The sequence below is a fragment of the Mytilus edulis genome, chromosome 11 (genome assembly GCF_963676685.1).
Source record: "Mytilus edulis chromosome 11, xbMytEdul2.2, whole genome shotgun sequence".
Lineage (NCBI taxonomy): Eukaryota > Metazoa > Mollusca > Bivalvia > Mytilida > Mytilidae > Mytilus > Mytilus edulis.
In genome coordinates this window covers 2,954,589-2,976,592 of record NC_092354.1, presented here as the reverse complement: position 1 = coordinate 2,976,592, position 22,004 = coordinate 2,954,589, and the positions used below count along the sequence as shown (strand labels likewise).

The 22,004-nt window shown below is 32.6% G+C and overlaps 1 protein-coding gene across 1 annotated transcript in view; it reads left to right on the top strand.

Moving 5' to 3' along the window:
* The first annotated feature begins 230 nt into the window (after positions 1–230).
* Positions 231–22,004, top strand: part of LOC139493894 (uncharacterized) — a 482,493-nt gene continuing 460,719 nt past the window's right edge. The window contains exon 1 of the mRNA XM_071282058.1: positions 231–390. The gene's annotated coding sequence lies outside the window, so the exon portion shown is untranslated. The remainder of the gene's footprint in view (positions 391–22,004) is intronic.

The window sequence follows — 22,004 nt, the reverse complement described above, 5'->3', positions numbered from 1 at the left end:
GTTTCATGTGTTAAAGGTTTTGATTTTGTAATTTGATAAAGAAAAACTTTCCGTGTTGAATTTTCCTATGAGTTCAGTGGTTTAATTATTTTATATTTTGACAGTGCGCACAATTCGGATGAATACGTACAAAGATTGTTTACACCTGTAACCATATTATATTTTCTTTTTTAAATACCTAAAGTAAAATATAACCAGAGACATTGTATGTGTGTTCAAGCGGATATCTGTTAAATAAAAAGACTAATAGCGTGTGTTTTATCGTTACTCAGTAACTACACGCGACGTTATGTAGTATGAAGTTTAAATTTTAAAATGGGATAGAAGTGAACGATTTGATAGTGAATAACTCGCATATTGATATTTGACGGATATTAAAGACAGTTTGAGGTAAGAACATGTTTTTTTTTCTGTCTTCAGACAATAGTGTGTCTTTAACAATTAACTTCTTAATATTTAACAGTTGAAAGTCATCTATATTTAAATGAGATATGTAATTTAATTTTTTTCTAAAAGTAAAAGGTCGGGATTATGAAAACTTCGCTATTAAAAACACTCGTTTAAGTTTCATAACATCATTCGATCAGTCAGAATTTTTTGCTGATCGTCGATTGTTCTCTTTTTATAGAATACATTTTATAATTTCTTAGTTTTTAAGGTTCTATGTAGAAAAAAACAACATGATTCATTGTTGCATCCTCAGTGTATGTCTATCTATGTCGAAAAATCAGTTCCACAACGACATCCTCTTTTCCCCTCAAGTCTAGAATGCGTATACGTAGGAACGTAATGCATTCACAGACCCTCAATGGTTTTAACAAATTAATGTAAATGCAGAGAAATGTCAAGAAGGTTTTTAGGCTGTACTATGGTATAGTCTAAAATTTTGATGTTAGTAATAACCAAAGCAATGTCGATCAACTAACATATATAACCGGATTTTAATTGTATATTTGCACCAGACGCGCGTTTCGTCTACAAAAGACTCATCAGTGAAAATGTTAAAATGGCCAAATGAAGTAAGAAGTTGAAACGGAATGATGAGATAGATAAAACAACAGAAACAATTACAAATAAATCTAACACAAAATAATATATATATGAAAATAAGGATATGTGGAATGATTGCAACGTTCAAAAGAAGTGGATGTTTTCAATTATATCCCTATTGTATGCCTACTTTGCAAGTACCATGGATAGTGGAAGTAGCACTACAATATAGATAGCAATACCTTATTTTGAATCGAAAAGGTCTGTCAATCTATTTATCATTTACATTTAGTCTGTACCGCGCGATATTTCAAACATCCGCAGAGCAGGGTAAATCTTTGATAAAATAAGACCATCGACAGCCGTTATGAATTCGGTACAACTCGCAGAAATAACAAATAATATTTTAAGTGTACAGAAAATATTTCGATTGAAATCATTTAAAGTTTTCGGAAATGTTTACGTAACCCAATACTTCTTTTAAATACTTAAGGTGCAATATAACTGAGGCATTTATGTTTATTCATGCGGGGACCTTTAACAAAAATCACAAAAGGCATACAATGTGTACGTGGTCGATAGTTTAGTAACGACACTATTGTTAGGCTAGGATATAATATTTCAAAATCGGGTTTTGTTGAAAGGTTTCATATTTTGTTTTCGTATTCATTAATGAAATATGTTATAAAAGTTTTTACTATTATAAAAACACAATAGTAGGAAATAATGTGTTTAATGATTATCAGAAAAGCTTCGATATTTGGATATTTATTCTAATTAAATATGGAATGCAGTTTAGTTACTAACATATAAAATCATTGTGATTTTTTTTCATTTATTTACCCCTGAAATATATCATATTATCTGTTTTTGGACAACAAACCTTTCAGGATTTTGTGCCCTGTTTTTGACCTTTTAATCTTGCAGATACGAGGTTCACTTATGAGACTCTTTGTAGACCGGCCCCCCTCTGGGGTTTTTATAAATCTGCATTATCTACTGCACAATAACAAATTAAGCAGTTGCTATAATTAAAGAAATATAAATGACTGTTCAGTAGACACGTTTTGATTTTCTCGTCAAAACAGTAAATAGTCTACTTACTAGTTACTAGTTATTTCGGGGCCTTTTATAGCGGTATGGGCTTTGCTCATTGTTGACGACCCTACGGCGACACATAGTTGTTAATTTCTGCGTCATATGGTCTCTTGTGGAGAGTTGTCTCTTTGGCAATCATACCACATCTTCTTTTGTATATGAAATGGAATATATTGTTGATAGTCAGTTATATCATGTTACATGACATTCAATCCTTATATATACGATATATATTCTGTGTAATACGTTTCGTAGATATCAAAATGAATAAAACGTTGTCGTAAACACTCAAGCTTTAATTCTTTAACCTAAACTAGAAAGGACTATTTCACGTAAGACTACAGTTTACAAAACATTATATCGTAGCTCTTATTTTTTGTTGATGTTTGTATTTCTTACCTCTAACATTTTATTTCACCTTATCTTGTTTTTCATATGAATCAAAGATAACAATTATTTAAACAACATATTACATTTGGTTCATGCTTTTCAATATAATTCCCCCCCCCCCCTTTTTTTTTTGTTTACCAAACCTGACCAGAAGCATCAGATAAAATTACCTCCAACACACTGGACCAGTTAATGGGTTATTTTTATATATTTTTTTTTCACATTTACAATGGTGTCGAATAATAAACTTTATGGTTCAGGTCTATCGTTATAAAGACTCTGTATAGTGTTAATAAACATGATAAAGGGGAATACAGAGAGAGGATACAACAGACCTAGCCAAAGCCAAGTTTTTAAATTTGGTTAATATGGCATATTTGTTTTTCTTTTTGAATGGTTCCTAACTTTTAAGAATTTGAATATTTATTAGTTTAAAATATTACGTTGCCATCTATCTATTGTTGAAGAATGTTGAATTAATCTAGACATATTGTTGCTTCTGTTGGCGGTTTTGTTCCTCAATAATGTACACTCAACTCTTACTTTATTACATGTCGATCTTAACAGTTAAACTGAATAAAGGGTTGATAGCTGCATTGCAATGCTAATTCATATGATCGATAACGAAAGAATATTTTAGTATTTACAAAATGATTGCCGGCAAAGGTTAAGAAGTAAGCTCCTCAAATTGCTCAAACTTGTTATCGCTAGCATATAATTAGGAAATTAATGAAATGTTCGTAAATAGTATGACAGGTCTGTATCGACATGTAACTACACATAATGTACTTCTTTTAAATACTTTCGGTACAATACAACAAAGATCATGTTTGTTTATTTAAGAGTAAAATTTTAAATAAATAGACAAATCGCGTGTTTTTCATTGATTGCTTAGTCATGTTAGTAACTAGACGCTACATTGGGTACAATAACCTTTTAAATGAAATGTATACGAAATATATAATAATGTATTACACACATATTCATATATAAAAAATGTAATTGAGAGCTTGAGGTAAGAATATTTTCTATCTCTCTTCGTCACATAGTTTGTCTTTATACATGTACATGTATTACTGAATATGTAACAGTGACGTGATATGTATGTTAAGGTAATATGATGTTTTCTCAAAATGAGAACAAAAGTAAAGAATAATCAATGCTTTGCAATTGCACAAAAGTTTATGCTTTCTTTACATTCAATTTCCCTTTTTATTGAATCATTTAGATTTTCTTTTCGGAAGGGAAATCTGATTTTTGTTTTGCTTTTCGAATTCCTTTCTATCGCCTTAGAATTCAGATTATACGGTGCCTCCAAGACCCCCGGCTTAAAATTAAACGGACCGTAAAACATGTGTTCTAGATGCAAAAAATACACTAATACAAGGGTTAACGTCATATGTGCGCGGATCATGAAGAGTTAATAGTCACGTAAAATTGAATCTAAGAATACTGACGTCCTTGCCGAAACAAATTATTAGATAAAGACATGATTTTATAGGATTTGTGAACAAATGTATTTTGACTTACATTAAGTCTGTACAAAAGAGGAGTATCTGCAAAAAATGGAGATTTGAAACATGCAAATGAACAAAGTAAAAAGAAGTCTGCAATGAAACCTTAGACTGCCGTAAAAAGTAGCCTGTGAATTTGTTGCATCTCGCAGAAGTAACGAAGTTAAAATTTTGTATAAGTTTATTGAATAATGCACAGTTATACCCCAATGGGATAGAAGGCATAGATAAATCAACAAAATAAGTTTACAAGTTATAAGTGTACAGAAAATATTTCGAGTGAAATATTAAAGTCTTTGTCATTGTTTTTGACACCAAATAATTCTGTTAAATACACCAGGTGCGATTTAACAAAGAGCCATACAAGTTTATCCATGTGTGGCAATTTTAAATATATACATACAACAGACACGTTATTTGAGCGTAATAGATAGTTGAATGACTAATAACACTAGAATCTCACATTTTATATTCGGATGTCATTTAAAGGTTTTAATTGAAGATATGGCAAAGAGAGCTGTTTTTTTTTTGTCTCTCTTGATCACATAGTTTGTATTTAGCCATGTGTTATTAACGATTATCAATTTATTAGGTTTGAGAATGTATTTAAAGTTTGTATTTAAAGTTTGTATAGTTTTTCTCTTGAACTTAACGCACTAATTGATAATGCAATTTCAGAGATTTTTAAGTTTGTCAAGCAATTCATAATATTGTATTCCTTTCAACATTTACATATTTAATATTCCGGCTTTTCTATTGATAAAGTACATTAGAAATATATATATAAACACACTATCATATCGACAAAAATGTTTCGTCAACTGTTCCCTTTTAAAACTTCGAATAAAACTTGATAAACGAAGAATAGTAATAAGACATCTGTGTTTATCAGTATCAATATTTTCACTTTTTGTCACAAAAGATTTGATTTGATTTTTGGTGTTTTAACGCCACTTTTAAGCACCGCATTTAGGCTATTTCGTGGCGGCCAGTTTTTATTGGTTGAGGAGACCGGAGTTCCCGGAGAAAACTACCGACCCTCGATAGGAAAACTGACAATTCTAGTCAATTAAGATTGGAGTCGAGTGCACCCATTGTGCAATTGACAAATATTTCAAAAGACTACTTGTAGTGTGTAATACGTGTATTTCATTACTAACAGGTCAGTAGACTTGTAAGATTCAATATGCTTCGTAAAATATTAGATTCATTTACAGGGACCTGTTAGTCGCTTCCTTTGGTCCAATGTACCTTTCTAAATGTGTATTGTATTCCTTTCAACATTTACATATTTAATATTCCGGCTTCTCTATTGATAAAGTACATTATAAATATATATCTAAACACACTATCATATCGACAAAAATGTTTCGTCAACTGTTCCCTTTTAAAACCTCGAATAAAACTTGATAAACAAAGAATAGTAATAAGACATCTGTGTTTATCAGTATCAATATTTTAACTTTTTGGTTCATAAAAAATAAATTGGTTCATTAACAATAACTTGTTTGTAAGAGTATGGATGTGTAATAAATTTAAGCACAAGGTTTCATACCCCAATGGGAGGGTTGGGATTGATTTGCGGGGTTATTGTCATAGTTGATTCGGAATTATGGCCCAAAACGGGACCAAAAACATGTATGTGTCTGGTTTTAAGACAATAACTTGAGTATGAGTTTATATATTTCTATTAAATATATGCACAGCGTTCCATACCACAATAGAGGTTTGGGATAAATTGTGATGGTTATGTTCATAGCTGATTAGGAATTAAGGGCCAAAAAGGGCAGAACAAAAACAATTATTTGTCAAGTTCACAGACAGTAATTTGCGTATAAGTGCATAGATCTCTATTAAATTTTGGCACACAGTTCCATACCACAATAGGAGGTTAGGATTTATTTTGTTGGTTGTTTTGTAGCTGTGTAAAACAATTGTGGGGCCAAACAAAAACAAGCATTCTTGTATGTTTCCAGACAATACTTTGTGTATAAGAGTATGCATGTCTATGAAATGTTGCCACGAGGTTCCATACTCCATTTGGAAAGTTTTGATGGATTTTGAGGGGCCATGGTTCAAACTGTTTAATAATTAGGGGTCGAAAATGGACCAACAAACTGGAATTTTCTGATTTATGGACAATAACTTGAGTATAAGTCTATTTATTGCTATTTAATTGTGCTACACGGTGTTATATCATGAAGGTCATACGGTTGCCTATAATTGCGTACATCCACTTCGATTGAACTTTGGTGGATAATTGTCTCATTGAAAATCATACCACTTGTTCTTAGTTTTATAGCCTGTACATACTGAAAAACAGATTTAATCTGGAAATTATTATATTAACGGATATTCCAATGAACATCAGTAAAATAGAGACATACTTAACAATGAGGATTCATATGCCAAATGTTTTGGGAGAATACCGATTTGAATATTTTACTTCACAACAATAATGTATCAATGTTCATATTACAAATATTTATTGATTTGGTAATATTTAAAATATGATTATATACGTCCAGTGGCAATAGTTTCCTGTTTATTCAGATTACAAATTAAAATCAATCTATTAGATAGTCTCTGCAATGTTAAGCATAATAAATGGAAGACCAGAAATTTAAACTAATACCAGATTTTGAAAAGGAGCAATAATCGTCTGCCTTGAACAAACAAGAGTCCACACTACAAAAGTCTAAAAGTCTGAAAAGACCAGTTTTTGTCTTAATTTGCATGAATTTTTACTCGACATTCTCCAAAAGTATGACTTGTTTCTTAATTTTTCTTGACAAATTCTCATTTATATTAATTGGTTATATTGAATTTGTATTAAATTTACTCAACACATTCTTGACATTCTGAATATGGTCTTAAAATTTCTTGACAAATTCTTGTCATTTGAATACTGTTTTGAAATTTCTCGACATATTCCTGACATTCTTATTTTTTCTCATTATGGCTTGACATGTTCTGAACATTTTGAATTGTGTCTTAAATTTAATTGACAGTTCTTAGCTCTACAAATCATGACCTATTTTCATGATATAACTTTAATCTTGATTTCTCTTTATATGATATACATGTAAAATAATTGAAAATTTTGGTATATGAATATTTTTGCAAATGCAAATATGGCTATGAAATCTAAAGCATAAAATAATTTAAATGTGGGTTTTTAAATAATTACAAATTTTGACTCCTAAATCTTATAAATTAAATGATTAAAACCAATCATACTGTAGACATATTTCATTTAACATTCATAATATTCAATGTTAATATGGTAAATAATTATTGTACCAAAATGTGGTTTATAAATAGCAAATCATGATGATATACAAATCATTCATTTAACAGAAGAAAAAATGTGTAATGTCATCTGTTGGAATACACATGGACAGGATGTTCCCCATAAAATTAAGGTATTCCACACCCCAGAGTACACACAACTGTCAAATAGAAATTACTCAGGCTAGCCATACAATTTATCAGTTGATCGACCATGCAACTACAATTTAAAAGTTTGATGATAGATGAAAATGAAATTCATCATTTTGATGAAAAAAAAAATTAAATTCAAATGGATTTTCTTCATCAAAATTATGAAGTTAATTATTTCAACATAAAAACATAAAAACATAAAAAAAAGTTGAATCATTCCCAAAGATTAAAAGGAAAGTATTATCTACTCAAGGAGTAATAAAAAAAATGTATTTATAATGGGCCCATCAATGATTTCTATAGAAAAATGTTTCTATAGAAATCATTGGTCTCATGAAATAGATCTCAAACAGACATGCATAATATAGATCATAACATTTTTTTTCTTTTCAGGAAGGAGTAAATAACTCAAATATTCATTTTTGATAAAACAATTATAAAAAAAAAACTCTTTTTTTAGCCACACAAACCCAAAAGATGAACTATGGGATCCATAAGAGACATATGGTCACATTTTAAAACTGCCTACAAGACACCTATTTTAGTAAAGAAAATTTGACTGGCAGTTTTGTGGATGGCAAAAATCTAAAGGCTGTTTGTCAGTAACTTCGACTTATATTCCAAGTGAAAACAATTAATTAAATGTTTAATAAAAATAAATCAAAATTAAACTACATGGGGGATTATACAGGGTATCCCAAATTAGTTGCACCAAACGGGTATCTTACTATACCAAATTCATCCTTGATTCTTCAAAGTTTAGTTTAGCCATAATAAAAAAGGAGTACATAATAGCAATAGAATGTCATAAACAGTGCAGAATAAGTCTGTTCACATTTTAGACGAATTTTATATTGTTGAGATAGTGTCAAGACATATTTAAGACTGTCAAGAATGTGTCGAGATATATTCAGACATTATTTACTATGTCAAGAATATGTCAAGACATATTCAGACATGATTAAGAACGTCAAGAATATGTCAAGACATATCGAGACAAACTTAAGACAGTCAAGAATGTGTCGAGACTAATCAAGACTCTTATCAGATGATACAAGAAGTGTCGAGAAATTTTAAGACAATGTTCATACTGTCAAGACACTTGTCAAGAAAAGTCAAGAACCTTATTAGACAAATTCATACTATGTCAAGAATTTTTTAAAAATTATTCAGACAAATTAAGAATGTCAAGTAAAAATTCATGCAAATTCAAACAAAATCTGGTCTTTTCAGACTTTTTGACTTTTGTAGTGCCATGACACTTTAATCATACGAGACATCTGTAAATTTAAACATCCCGCTCAGTATTTTAGTACATTAACCGAAGTGTTCCGCGGCGCAGATATCTATATTAACGCTTGATCAAACCAATTTTTACTATTTCATGGATTTTTTCATAAGAATGTATTAGAATACACCATCAGGATCTTAATTGATTTTCACTTGCCATTATTAAATTTGTTTTATCTTCTTTATTATAAGGCTTTATGCGCATAGCCTTTGCATAAGCCGCAACCGGATATCATCCCTTGTATAGTTGTAGCCTAAATGCGATGCTTAAAGTTAAAGTTGCGTTAAAACACAAAAAATCAAAATCAAATCCCTTGTATAGTTATCTGCGATATCAACACCTTCTCAAAAGGATGGTTTATAGAATGTTGTTTTTAAACATTTCAAACAGTATAGCGTATAGTCATCTATAAAAGACCCCGACTTGACAAACGAAAATAACAATGGTCTGATTTATGACAAAACGATAAACGAAAAAAAAATATGACAGACAGCAACCTACATTAACAGCAAAATTACAAGCTCCTGACTAGAGAGAGGCACATATAGAATGTGACGCGGTTGAACATGCTTGTGAATGCTCAAATCTCCCCACGCCTGGAACAGTGAACAGCACAACATAAGAACAAACCGGTTTAATGTTTTAGAGAAAAACATATTTAACAAGTAACTATGTAAACTGTGTTATAAAACTAAAACTATATCTTGTGGCCTGGTCCTTGCTTAGCAATACCTGTTTGAAGAGAACATATGGGGACACCATTTTCCAAGTAAACAATACGACGATATATGGAATTATCAAAGTTTAAGGAGAGTCATTCTTTAGTGTGTATAAACATATTTGCTCACAAGGTTAAGAGAGTTCAAATAGTTTAGTTTACATAAAATGTGTATGTAGATTATCATTTGAATTTACTTTGTTAGTCACAGTTGTTGAGGCCTGGACTGAGTCGGGTGTGTCTATTCTGTGTTGGTCTTTGCATTATGTATTCGGGTTTTGCTTTCTGTAATTAGTTAATACTTCAGTTCCATTATGTATATCTTTTATATTCATTTGATAAAATTTACTGTTTGCAATAGCATTAATTGTTCTAAATAATAAGGATGTTCTTATCCCAAGCATAAAAAAACATAGCCTTGTTTGACACAACCTTTTGCAACTTTTGATCGTCAGTGCTGTACAACTTTGTACTTTTCACTTTCGATCTTTTATATCTGGGCGTCACTGGTGAGTCTTGTGTGGACGAGGCGCGTTTTTGGCGTATTGAATTTTAAACCTGATGATTTTTGTTATCTATTAATCATGTGTTTCTTTGTCAAATACGTTCTCCTATTTATTTTTATTATAATAGTATGCTGTCATTTCAATGTTATATTTAACATTGCCATTAAAGTGCGAGGTTTGGCATGCCACAAAACCAGATTCAACCCACCATTGTTTTCCTTTAAAAAGTCAGAAATATGGCCATTGTTCGTTTCTGTGTGTGTTACATTTTATCGTTGCGTCGTTTGTTTTCTTTTATTTGTGAGTGTAAATTCACATTGCGATAAGACGTGTCACGGTACTTGTCTATCCCAAATTCATGTATTTGTTTTTTATGTTATATTTGTTATTCTCGTGGGATTTTGTCTGATGCTTGGTCCGTTTCTGTGTGTGTTACATTTTAGTGTTGGGTCGTTGTTCTCCTCTAATATTTAATGCGTTTCCCTCGGTTTTAGTTTGTTACCCCGATTTTGTTTTTTGTCCATGGATTTATGAGTTTTGAACAGCGGTATACTACTGTTGCCTTTATTTGTCATTTAACCATACGAGCAACCTGTCAAAGATACAGCAACATGTTAAAAGAGAGTCAAAACACGTATCCGCTGTCGTATGTATCGTATTCACACTGTAAACGCTTAATTTGATTTCTTTTAAATATCAAAATTTTATCATGTTTATGACTGGGAAAAAAACGTAGAGAATTCTAAACCTTTATTTTGCATCTCATATCTTAAGTTAACTCGGATATATAAGAAATATAATGCAGAACTAGGTATTCGAGCTTATAGCGATATTCCATGAAAAGTACGACCAATTTTTGAAGTATAACACAAAATCTTGTCTGTGTTTGCATAAACAGTTAAAGCACTTTATCTTATCTAGTAAAAAAATGTTTCATAAGTGGTAATCTCATCAAAACGGTAGAAATGGCTTGAATTAAAGTATTTCTTGCCTTGATAATTTGTGTCTCTTTTCTCTCCGCTTCGTTGGTACCCAATTTCTGGTGGCGATTATATCATGTAACGGTATTAAAAATGAAATGTAAACCTATCCGAAACCTTTAAATTTTATAAACAAAATAGGTGCATTTCTCATTTAATTACAAATGGCCGTTATTGCCTATTAATTCATTTTTTTCTGATTTTTTTTTTTGCATTTGTCTACCGTGGAGAGAAAAAAGGTGTATGTGATTGATAACCTTACGACATGTGTCATGGTTTAACTTTATTCTTGTAAGGCATAACTTACAAAAATAATATAGAGAAAGGGAATGGGGAATGTGTCAAAGCAACAACAACCCGACCATAGAGCAGACAACAGCCGAATGCCACCAATGGGTCTTCAATGTAGCGAGAAACTCCCGTACCCGTAGGCGTCTGGACCCTTAAAAATATGTATACTAGTACAGTGATAATGGACGTCACACTAAACTCCGAATTATACACAAGAAACTAAAAATAAAAATCATACAAGACTAACAAAGGCCAGAGGCTCCTGACTTGATACAGTCTCAGAATTGCGGCGGGGTTAAACATATTATGAGATCTCAACCCGCCCCCTATACCTCTAGCCAATGTAGAAAATTAAAAGCATAACAATACGCACATTAAAATTCAGGTCAAGAGAATTCCGAGTCCGATGTCAGAAGATGAAAGAAAAGAAAATAATTAAAATGACAATAATGCATAAATAACAACAGACTACTAACAGTTCACTGATATCCCAGCTCCAGACCTCAATTAAACTGATTGTAAGATTATGTCTTCATCATATGAATATCAGGCACAATCCCTCCCGTTATGACTCTTTCTAACGTCTAATTCGGTTGTCACTATAAGTAGTTTAACGAGCCGTGTAACACTTATTAATTCAAAGTTTTAAAATTTAAATGTTTGGTATTTTGATCAAAGTTTTAAAATATCAAATTTAAAATTCAAAATGAGTCTACCATCCATCCCCATATAGGCAGAGTCTTCTCCAAACATTGGACTCGTTATTTCATTTTTTTTTTCAATTGTCGAGTTTGTCCCAATATATTGATGTTAACTAAGTTTTATGAAAAAATGACACACAAGTGAAAAGACGGACCATGACACAGCTATCGAAGCGAAAAGAGATTACTAAACAATTGACGAAAAACATCATCGGGCAAACTTTATACACTTAAACCTCTTTGCTGCAGTACTGGGTGTGATAATGATAAATTGATTAACGTCCAGTGGCAACTGTTACATGCATATTTAGGACCAAAACAAATTAACGATTAATCCAATTGATGGGTCAATTTTGTTTGATTGTTTCTTTCTAAACGTCAAATGGCAAATATTTAATGCATATTCAGAACGAGAAGTTATTAACACGTAATATAATGAGTAGGTTCTCTAAGATTAGACGACAGGAATAAAGGGAGGGAAATGTACACGACAGTCAATGGAAAGCAATGGTATGTTGGAAAGGGACCGATATTTTACTTTGCACCAGGTCACATACAGACACCCTTCGAAGAGTTGTACAAATATTGTTTGACGTGAAGAGAACGTGACACTCTCGCAACGCGTGGAATACGTTGGATGAGACTGCAAACCAACTACACTAAGAAATCAAGACACCAAAACATCAAGACATCTAGTCAACATACAGTCTTTTATACAGACATGTGTCGATACAAAATGAGACAGCAAACCAACGACACAGACCAATCAAGACATCTAGAGTCAACCAGACTACCAGGCACAAGAACAGTCATAGTGTGTGCTTGAAAAATTACATTCTCAATTTTAATCTCGATCAGTGGCACCTCTCAAACCTAAATTAGTTGAGCCTGAAGAATTAAATTTGCATTTAGGTGGAATACGATTTGTCATTGAAGTTTACAGGAGTCACACTTGGTAAACCATCAAATCTCAACCAAACGGTATAATGTATATACATGTAAGTGTTCTTCTTAATCAATTTAAACGTATGATAACATTCCCCCCCCCCCTATTTTTTACCAATTTAATTTTATCAAGCTGAATATGTTATAAAGTATGCCATTTATAAAACAAACAAAAAACACGTTTTTTTTTAAAGCTTAAGTTAAAAAAAATATAAATATACCCCTCAGATTAAAAAAAAAAACAAACCTCCAAAGGTGTTGATTTGAATCTAAACACTTGACTGAATAAATGATATAATCGTTCCGTTTTCATTTTTGTATATATCAGGTTTGGGCGGGTTAAGCGCTCACATACATATTTAACCCCGCCACATTCATCAGACATTGTGTGCTTATCCCAAGGCAAGAGCCTGTAGTTCGGTGGTTGTCGTTTGTTTATGATTTTGTATTTGTTTTGTATATGGTTTTGTTAAAAATTATGCTAGTTTGAATTGTTTATGTCTAGGCCTTTTATAGCCGACTATACGGTATCTGTTTTTCTCATTTTTGAAGGCCGTACCGTTGCCTATAATTGCTTAAATCCACTTTATTTGAACTTGGGTGGATAGTTGTTTCATTGGCAATCATACCACATCTCCTTATTTTTATATTAAGTACTGTTTATCTGTCTCATTGGCATTTATATCACATCTCTTTGTTTTTATACCAAGTACTGTTCATCTATCTCATTGTCAATCACACACATTTCCTTATTTTTATACCGAAGTACTGCATGTTCATCTGTCATTTGAATTAAATCCTATTTCGACTCCTCCTTTCTAAGTAGTAAACCTTGTGCAAGTGTTGTGTCTGTACCTTTCTTGAATTTTAGATGGATTGTAAGTCAATTAAAGTTCGACGATAAGTTGATAGACAATAAAAGTACTCCTTACAAAAAAAAACTGTTCGAGTAGCCTCTGACACCGGGTTCGGGGATGTGAACATTTCTTCTTTTAATCTCAATATTGACTTTCCATTTAACGTTTACTATATATATATAATATATATATAACTCGTCTAAACATTAACCCAACAATGTTAGATCTGCAAATTTTTTTTCGCAATTTTTTTGTTCTTCCCTCGCCGGGTTTCGAACCCATGCTACTGAGATATCGTGACACCAAATCGCATGCACTGTGGTCGTCCCGCTAGACCACACGACCACCTGGTCTTCATAAAAATGAAGCTTTCGGTGGCCGGGTGTTACCTTTCCACGTCAGTTTTAATCTAGCGTCGAACTACTGTACATGATATATAAGGCATGGATATGCTATTTTTACAGATCAGCTGAATTAATTATAGTAAAGGATTCTAAAAATTAATGTAAGATACAGTCACAGAAAATAATTGTATTTATAAGTACATCAACCCAACAATGTCAGATCTGTAAATTTGCTTTCGCAAATTTTTTGTTCTTCCCTCACCCGGTCACTGAAAGCTTCTATTGTGTGAAGCCCAGGTGGTCGTTTGGTCTAGCAGGACGGCTACAGTACAGGCGATTTGGTGTCACGATATCTCAGTAGCATGAGTTCGAATCCCGGCGAGGGAAGAACAAAATTTGCGAAAGCAAATTTACAAATCCAATGAAGAAGGCCGTAATGGTCGAAACGTATGGGCATTTGTGTTATAGTTTTTATTACACAATCATTCTGAGACTTTATATATATATAAAATGAAGTGTGCATTTTATCTAATAAGTAACCGATTGATCCCCTTTTCTTATGAAGCAATTGATGGAAAATAAGTTATTTACATCTTAGGAACTAAGGGATGCGTATTTTCTTTTTTTTTTCTTTTTCATTGTTTCGGACGAAGTGTTTCGGCCTGAAAGAATGCCTACTCCAAAATTTGTTTGCTATCCCGTTGTAGTACTATCAAACAGTAATTTAGTAGCAGAGTCTATAATTCCTAGCCATAAAGAACGGCCAAGACAATGAGTTGGTACCCCCTGTTGCGTATTTTATAGAAGTTTATAATCTCTTGCCACAAAGAACTAATTAGAAAATGAATTGGAAAGTGGGTACCCCCAATGCGTATTTTATAGAATTTGGCTTTGTTTAATGTTTCAGACGAAATGTTTTGGCCTTAAAGAATGCTTAATCAAGAAATTATTTCAATCCCTTTGAAGTACTATCGAATAATTGTGTTGAAAAGCAGAGTCTATAATTCCTAGCCATAAGGAACAGCCGAGAAAATGAGTTGAAAATGGGTAACCGCAATGCTTATTTCATAGAAATTGGCTTTAATAAATGTTTCGGGCGAAATTTTTTGTGACATGTTGCACTTATATATTTCTGTGATAGGGCTAAGTTCTGTGACAGCATGAATTTTTTACATATTTCTGTGATAGCGTAAAGTTACATATTTCTGTGACAGGGTAAAGTTTCATATTTCTGTGACAGGGTAAAGTTTCATATTTTTGTGACAGGGTGAAGTTACATATTTCTGTGACAGGGTAAAGATACATATTTCTGTGACAGGATAAAGATACATATTTCTGTGACAGGGTAAAGTTACATATTTCTGTGACAGCGCAAAGTTACATATTTCTGTGACAGGATTAAGTTACATATTTCTGTGACAGGGTAAAGTTATATATTTCTGTGAGAGTGTAAAGTTACACATTTCTGTGACAGTTTAGAGTTACATATTTCTGTGATAGCGTAAAGTTTCATATTTCTGTGACAGGGTAAAGTTACATATTTCTGTGACAGCCTAAAGTTTCATATTTCTGTTGCAGGGTAAAGTTACATATTTCTGTGACAGCGTAAAGTTACATATTTCTGTGACAGTGTAAAGTTACACATTTCTGTGATAGTTTAGAGTTACATATTTCTGTGATAGCGTAAAGTTTCATATTTCTGTGACAGGGTAAAGTTACATATTTCTGTGACAGCCTAAAGTTTCATATTTCTGTGACAGGGTAAAGTTACATATTTCTGTGACAGGGTAAAGTTATATATTTCTGTGACAGTGTAAAGTTACACATTTCTGTGACAGTTTAGAGTTACATATTTCTGTGATAGCGTAAAGTTTCATATTTCTGTGACAGGGTAAAGTTACATATTTCTGTGACAGCCTAAAGTTTCATATTTCTGTGACAGGATAAAGTTTCATATTTCTGTGACAGGGTAAAGTTTCATATTTTTGTGACAGGGTGAAGTTACATATTTCTGTGACAGGGTAAAGATACATATTTCTGTGACAGGATAAAGATACATATTTCTGTGACAGGGTAAAGTTACATATTTCTGTGACAGCGCAAAGTTACATATTTCTGTGACAGGGTTAAGTTACATATTTCTGTGACAGGGTAAAGTTATATATTTCTGTGACAGTGTAAAGTTACACATTTCTGTGACAGTTTAGAGTTACATATTTCTGTGATAGCGTAAAGTTTCATATTTCTGTGACAGGGTAAAGTTACATATTTCTGTGACAGCCTAAAGTTTCATATTTCTGTGACAGGGTAAAGTTACATATTTCTGTGACAGCGTAAAGTTACATATTTCTGTGACAGCGTAAAGTTACATATTTCCGTGACAGCGTAAAGTTACATATTTTTGTGACAGCGTAAAGTTACATATTTCTGTGACAGGGTAAAGTTACATATTTCTGTGACAGCGTAAAGTTACATATTTCTGTGACAGCGTAAAGTTACATATTTCTGTGACAGGGTAAAGTTACATATTTCTGTGACAGCGTAAAGTTACATATTTCTGTGACAGGGTAAAGTTACATATTTCTGTGACAGCGTAAAGTTACATATTTCTGTGACAGCGTAAAGTTACATATTTCTGTGACAGCGTAAAGTTATATATTTCTGTGACAGCATAAAGTAACATATTTCTGTGACAGCGTAAAGTTAAATATTTCTGTGACAGCGTAAAGTTACACATTTCTGTGACAGCGTAAAGTTACATATTTCTGTGACAGCATAAAGTTACATATTTCTGTGACAGCGTAAAGTTACATATTTCTGTGACAGCGTAAAGTTATATATTTCTGGAACAGCATAAAGTTACATATTTCTGTGACAGCATCAAGTAACATATTTCTGTGACAGCATCAAGTAACATATTTCTGTGACAGCGTAAAGTTACATAATTCTGTGACAGCGTAAAGTTACATAATTCTGTGACAGCGTAAAGTTACATATTTCTGTTATAGGGTAAAGTTACATATTTCTGTGACAGCGTAAAGTTATATATTTCTGTGATAGGGTAAAGTTACATATTTCTGTGACAGCGTAAAGTTATATATTTCTGGGACAGCATAAAGTAACTTATTTCTGTGACAGCATAACGTAACATATTTCTGTGACAGTGTAAAGTTACATATTTCGGTGACAGCGTAAAGTTACATATTTCTGTCACAGAGTAAAGTTACATATTTCTGTGACAGCGTAAAGTTATATATTTCTGTGACAGGATAAAGTAGCATATTTCTGTGACATCATAAAGTAACATATTTCTGTGATAGCGAAAAGTTACATATTTCTGTGACAGCGTAAAGTTACATATTTCCGTGAGAGCGTAAAGTTAAATATTTCTGTGACAGCGTAAAGTTACATTTTTCTGTGACAGCATAAAGTAACATATTTCTGTAACAGCATAAAGTAACATATTTCTGTGACAGCATAAAGTAACATATTTCTGTGACAGCGTAAAGTTAAATATTTCTGTGACATCGTAAAGTTACATATTTCTGTGACAGCGTAACGTTATACATTTCTGTGAAAGGGTAAAGTTACATATTTGTGTGACAGCGTAAAGTTATATATGTCTGTGACAGCATAAAGTAACATATTTCTGTGACAGCATAAAGTAACATATTTCTGTGACAGCGTAAAGTTACATATTTCTGTGACAGCGTAAAGTTCCATATTTCTGTGGCAGTGTAAAGTTACATATTTCTGTGACAGCGTAAAGTTATATATTTCTGTGACAGGGTAAAGTTACATAGTTCTGTGACAGTGTAAAGTTATACATTTCATTGACAACATAAAGTAACATATTTCTGTGACAGCATAGCGTAACATATTTCTGTGACAGCGTAAAGTTACATATTTCTGTGACAGCGTAAAGTTACATATTTCTGTGACAGAGTAAACTTACATATTTTTGTGACATCGTAAAGTTACATATTTCTGTGGCAGCGTAAAGTTATATATTTCTGTGACAGGGTAAAGTTACATATTTCTGTGACAGGGTAAGTTTTTTGTAACATTGTCTTTCACTGTGTTAGACACCTAAGAATATACTTGCCCGTGCGGAGACCTGGTCAAGTAACTGTGAAGTTTTTGATTTGTTTATCTGTGTCAATATATGACATATATGAGGGTGTGGATGGGGATCCCGGTTCATTTCTGTATTCTTTAATTTGTTCGATCGTTATTCTTTATCTATAAAAATAATGACTATTCTGCAATTACTTCTGGATTCTGGACATTTTTCTCTTCTTCAATCAGTATATTTTTACCCAATTCTTTAAATTTTGCAGTTATTCATTATACATTGTATTTTAGCACCTATTAATATATTATTTTCTATTTTTATTTTTGTTTTGCCCATTTTACTCTTTTCTTTAATTTTCCTCCCATTATTCTCTATTAAAGGTTGGGTGCACGCGAGGGTGGATGATCTAGTTACAAGAAAATAACTGAAAATTGTCGACTGTTAACGAAGCTTTTACCAAGAGATAAATTCTTAGCAAACAGAGGATTTGAAAATCAGTGTTTCACATTGCTCCGAGTTGTCTTTGAAATTGTTTAGAATCGACTTTAAATGGGCCCAATCAGTGTTTCAAACTGCTCAGATCTTTCAATCTAATCCGAGTTTCTTTAAAACTGGTCCGAGTTTTCCTGGTCCGACTTGTCCCAATCCCGTCATTGAGTGTCTCGTTTTGACAAAAACTTCCTGCTCTTCTCGTAATTTAGACTGCTATCGTCAAACTGCAAACAATTATTTTTAACCAAGAAGATGTCATTTCAATGACTTTAAATGGTAACTTTTGAATATTTCTGTTATATCTGACTCAAGTGAAGAAATGACAAAGGCCGTACTCATTTAGTCTCATTTTAGAAACATAATATTTATTTTTTGAACACAGTAACGGGTCGATGGACACATTTCCGGGTTTCCACATCTCTTCTACTTTGCATTTGGACGAAACTTTCTAAATGATGACTGAGAAGAAATTTTCAATTGAACGTTTAAATGAGTATTTTTATTTTCTTTAAGGTTAAAGTATTTATGAAACCAAATTTGAAAGTTCAGGGCGTTCCCTTGAAATTGAAGTAGAAGGCTCAATTAAAATTATAGGCGGCTGTAAGGGAGCTACCATTTGATTGTTATGGTGGGTGGGGGGGGTGGGGGGGGGGGGGGGGGGGTGGGGGGCTAGGATGAATTTGAAAAAAATAGGCAAGACAGGAGTTTTGGGTAAAAAAAAAGGCAGGATGGGACACTTTGCAAAAAAAATGGCAGGATGACAATTTAGGTAAAAAAAGTCAGGATAAACTAATAAAAAAAAGGGGCGACCGAATAGAGTGAAAAATAAAAAAGCAGGACAGAGATTACAACTAAAAAAAATGCAGAACAAAATTTTTCATCCTAGCCCCCCCCCCCCCCCCCCCCCCCCCTAAAAATCAAATGGTAGCTCCCTAACATGCGTTCGGCGAAGCCGGTCGCCCACCATAAGCTCTGGCATAAATAGAGCTAAATCCTGCATTCTTGCAATCTCCTGGCACCTAATTTCATCTTTCAAATGACCATTATTTATGTATGAAATTAAAGAAAGAAAAAAAAATCTCAAAGAATTTTCATTTTTTTTTTTTATGTTATAGTTTTTTTATTTTTATTACCTTATGCTTAAAATTTATTTACTTTTGAAGGAGTTTTATTTATATAATAATCCGGTTTGTTAGAAATCTTAATCGATTTATTTTGCATAACTACGTGCATTTGTAAACAAATGACCCTCCTTTTCTCTTTAAAAACTGTTATGCGTATTTAAATCATACATTTATTTCCCAAGCATTGACAGAAAATTGATATATCCTCTGATTTTCTCTTTTTTTTGTAAACTGTTCAATAAGTAGGATACATAAATCATTTGGAAAATGTTATTTATTTGAGGTCGAGTTGACAATATTCTACTTTGTTTATGACCTTGATTCTCTAAACACCACGTGGGCTTTGAAAAATTAACTTTAAAAGATACTGTTTTCCAGATTCTGAACAATATGATCTACTACACTTTCTTTAATTTGACTGATATTATTCCATAACATAAGATTGTCATCCTATCTGATTGTCTTCACATTTTAAAAGCCAAAAAAAGCCAACGAGTTAATGACCATCGGAACGTCTCTATTGTTATCTTTCAATGATCACAGGGACATCTCTCTTGTTATCTTTGAAAAGAAACGATGCATTTTGACTTTAAATAGACAACCAATCAGTGACCTGAATTCATCTGATCTATATTTAGCCCAAGGTAAACACTGACTTTTCATCCCTTTTTTATCGTGACCGCGATTTTGCGACAATACGTCTCTCGGATGGCTGTTAACATTTGAAAAATATATTTTTTTCTTTTTGAATTAATATTTTTGTCAGTGAAGTAGCCGGCACTTGAAGCCACCGTAAACGGTAAAAGACAGTAAAACTTAGTGCGTTGCATTTGAACCGTTGAAAAGTTTTTAGACACCAGGCGGCACTGATGTTTGTCATTTTTATTTGTGGCAAGTATTTTTATTTTTATAAAAAGCTTGTCGTGAACCTTTCATTAAGGCTTATAAATGCATTTAGAATCAAAATTGTGCTTACAATGTAAAAAGGGTCAGAAATTAGTCCAAATACATGTAAGGCCAAATAAAAATATGTGTGGTTCCAGTAACCCTACCATCTCTACTTTTTCGGCTTAAGGAAGCTGGCTTGTCATGTTTTGGAATATTGGTCAGATTTTTCGGCATCCTCTGGTTTTATCCATTGGAATTTATAAACAAATTTTGCCTGTTAACCCCCATTTTTCTTTTTATAATTCTTTTACATGTATATAGTTTTAAGCTGTCTGTTTAAGTCTTTTAAAATTTTAATTACTTTTTACCAGTTTTTGAAGACTTTAACTTGTCAATAATAAAGCTATGAAAAGTCAAGAGAAAATATTTTTCCGCCAAAATTTCAATGGCTTATATATCGAAAACGAGCACGGCGACCTATATATTTTTTTTGCTCTATGGATTCCTTTATTAATCCCCTATCAATATAAACTAATCTTTTGAAAAGTTAATTACTTTGAAACTGAGAAGCAAACTCCCTTAAAAATAGCCTACCCTAAAGATTTTATTGCCATTTATCATTAAGCACTGTTAAAGTCAGAATGTTGCGCCCATAGACTCAATGTAAAAAAAAAAAAAAAAAAAAAAAAAAAAATTTCCTTACCTACAGATGGGTGCGGTCCTAACCTTGACAAAAGTTAACTTAGAGTTAACTTGTTGACTGCTTTCTAAGTTAACTTGAGAATTTTTAAGCAGTCAAGCAAGTTAACTTCGTTGTTGGTGGACCAGACCTACGGTCTGCTTTTTTAGGACTGCTGCAGACCTATCGACAAGTCTGCTCCAGACCAGACCTGTGGACAAGTCTGCTTTTGACCAGTCCTGAGGACAGGTCTGCCCCAGACCAGACCTGTGGACAAGTCTGCTTTTGACCAGTCCTAAGGACAGGTCTGCCTCAGACCAGACCTGTGGACAGGTCTGCTCCTGACCAGACCTGAGGACAGGTCTGCTTTTGACCAGACCTGTGGACACGTCTGCTATTGACCAGACCTGAGGACAGGTCTGCTTATGACAGATTATCGTTATAAGAGTTTTCATATCAGACTTGAGCTTTCATTAAAATATGTAAACAACATTCGCATTGTTTTTCCACAGATATCATTTATTATTTACTCGCTAGACTCTACTAGATATTATACAAATGCTCTCTTTTATTTGATATACATGTATTTTTATATAAATAAAAAATGGCTATACGATCACACAGAGGTTTTTTTTATTAGAAGGCGGATAGAAAGGTTATCCAACGCATCGGAACAA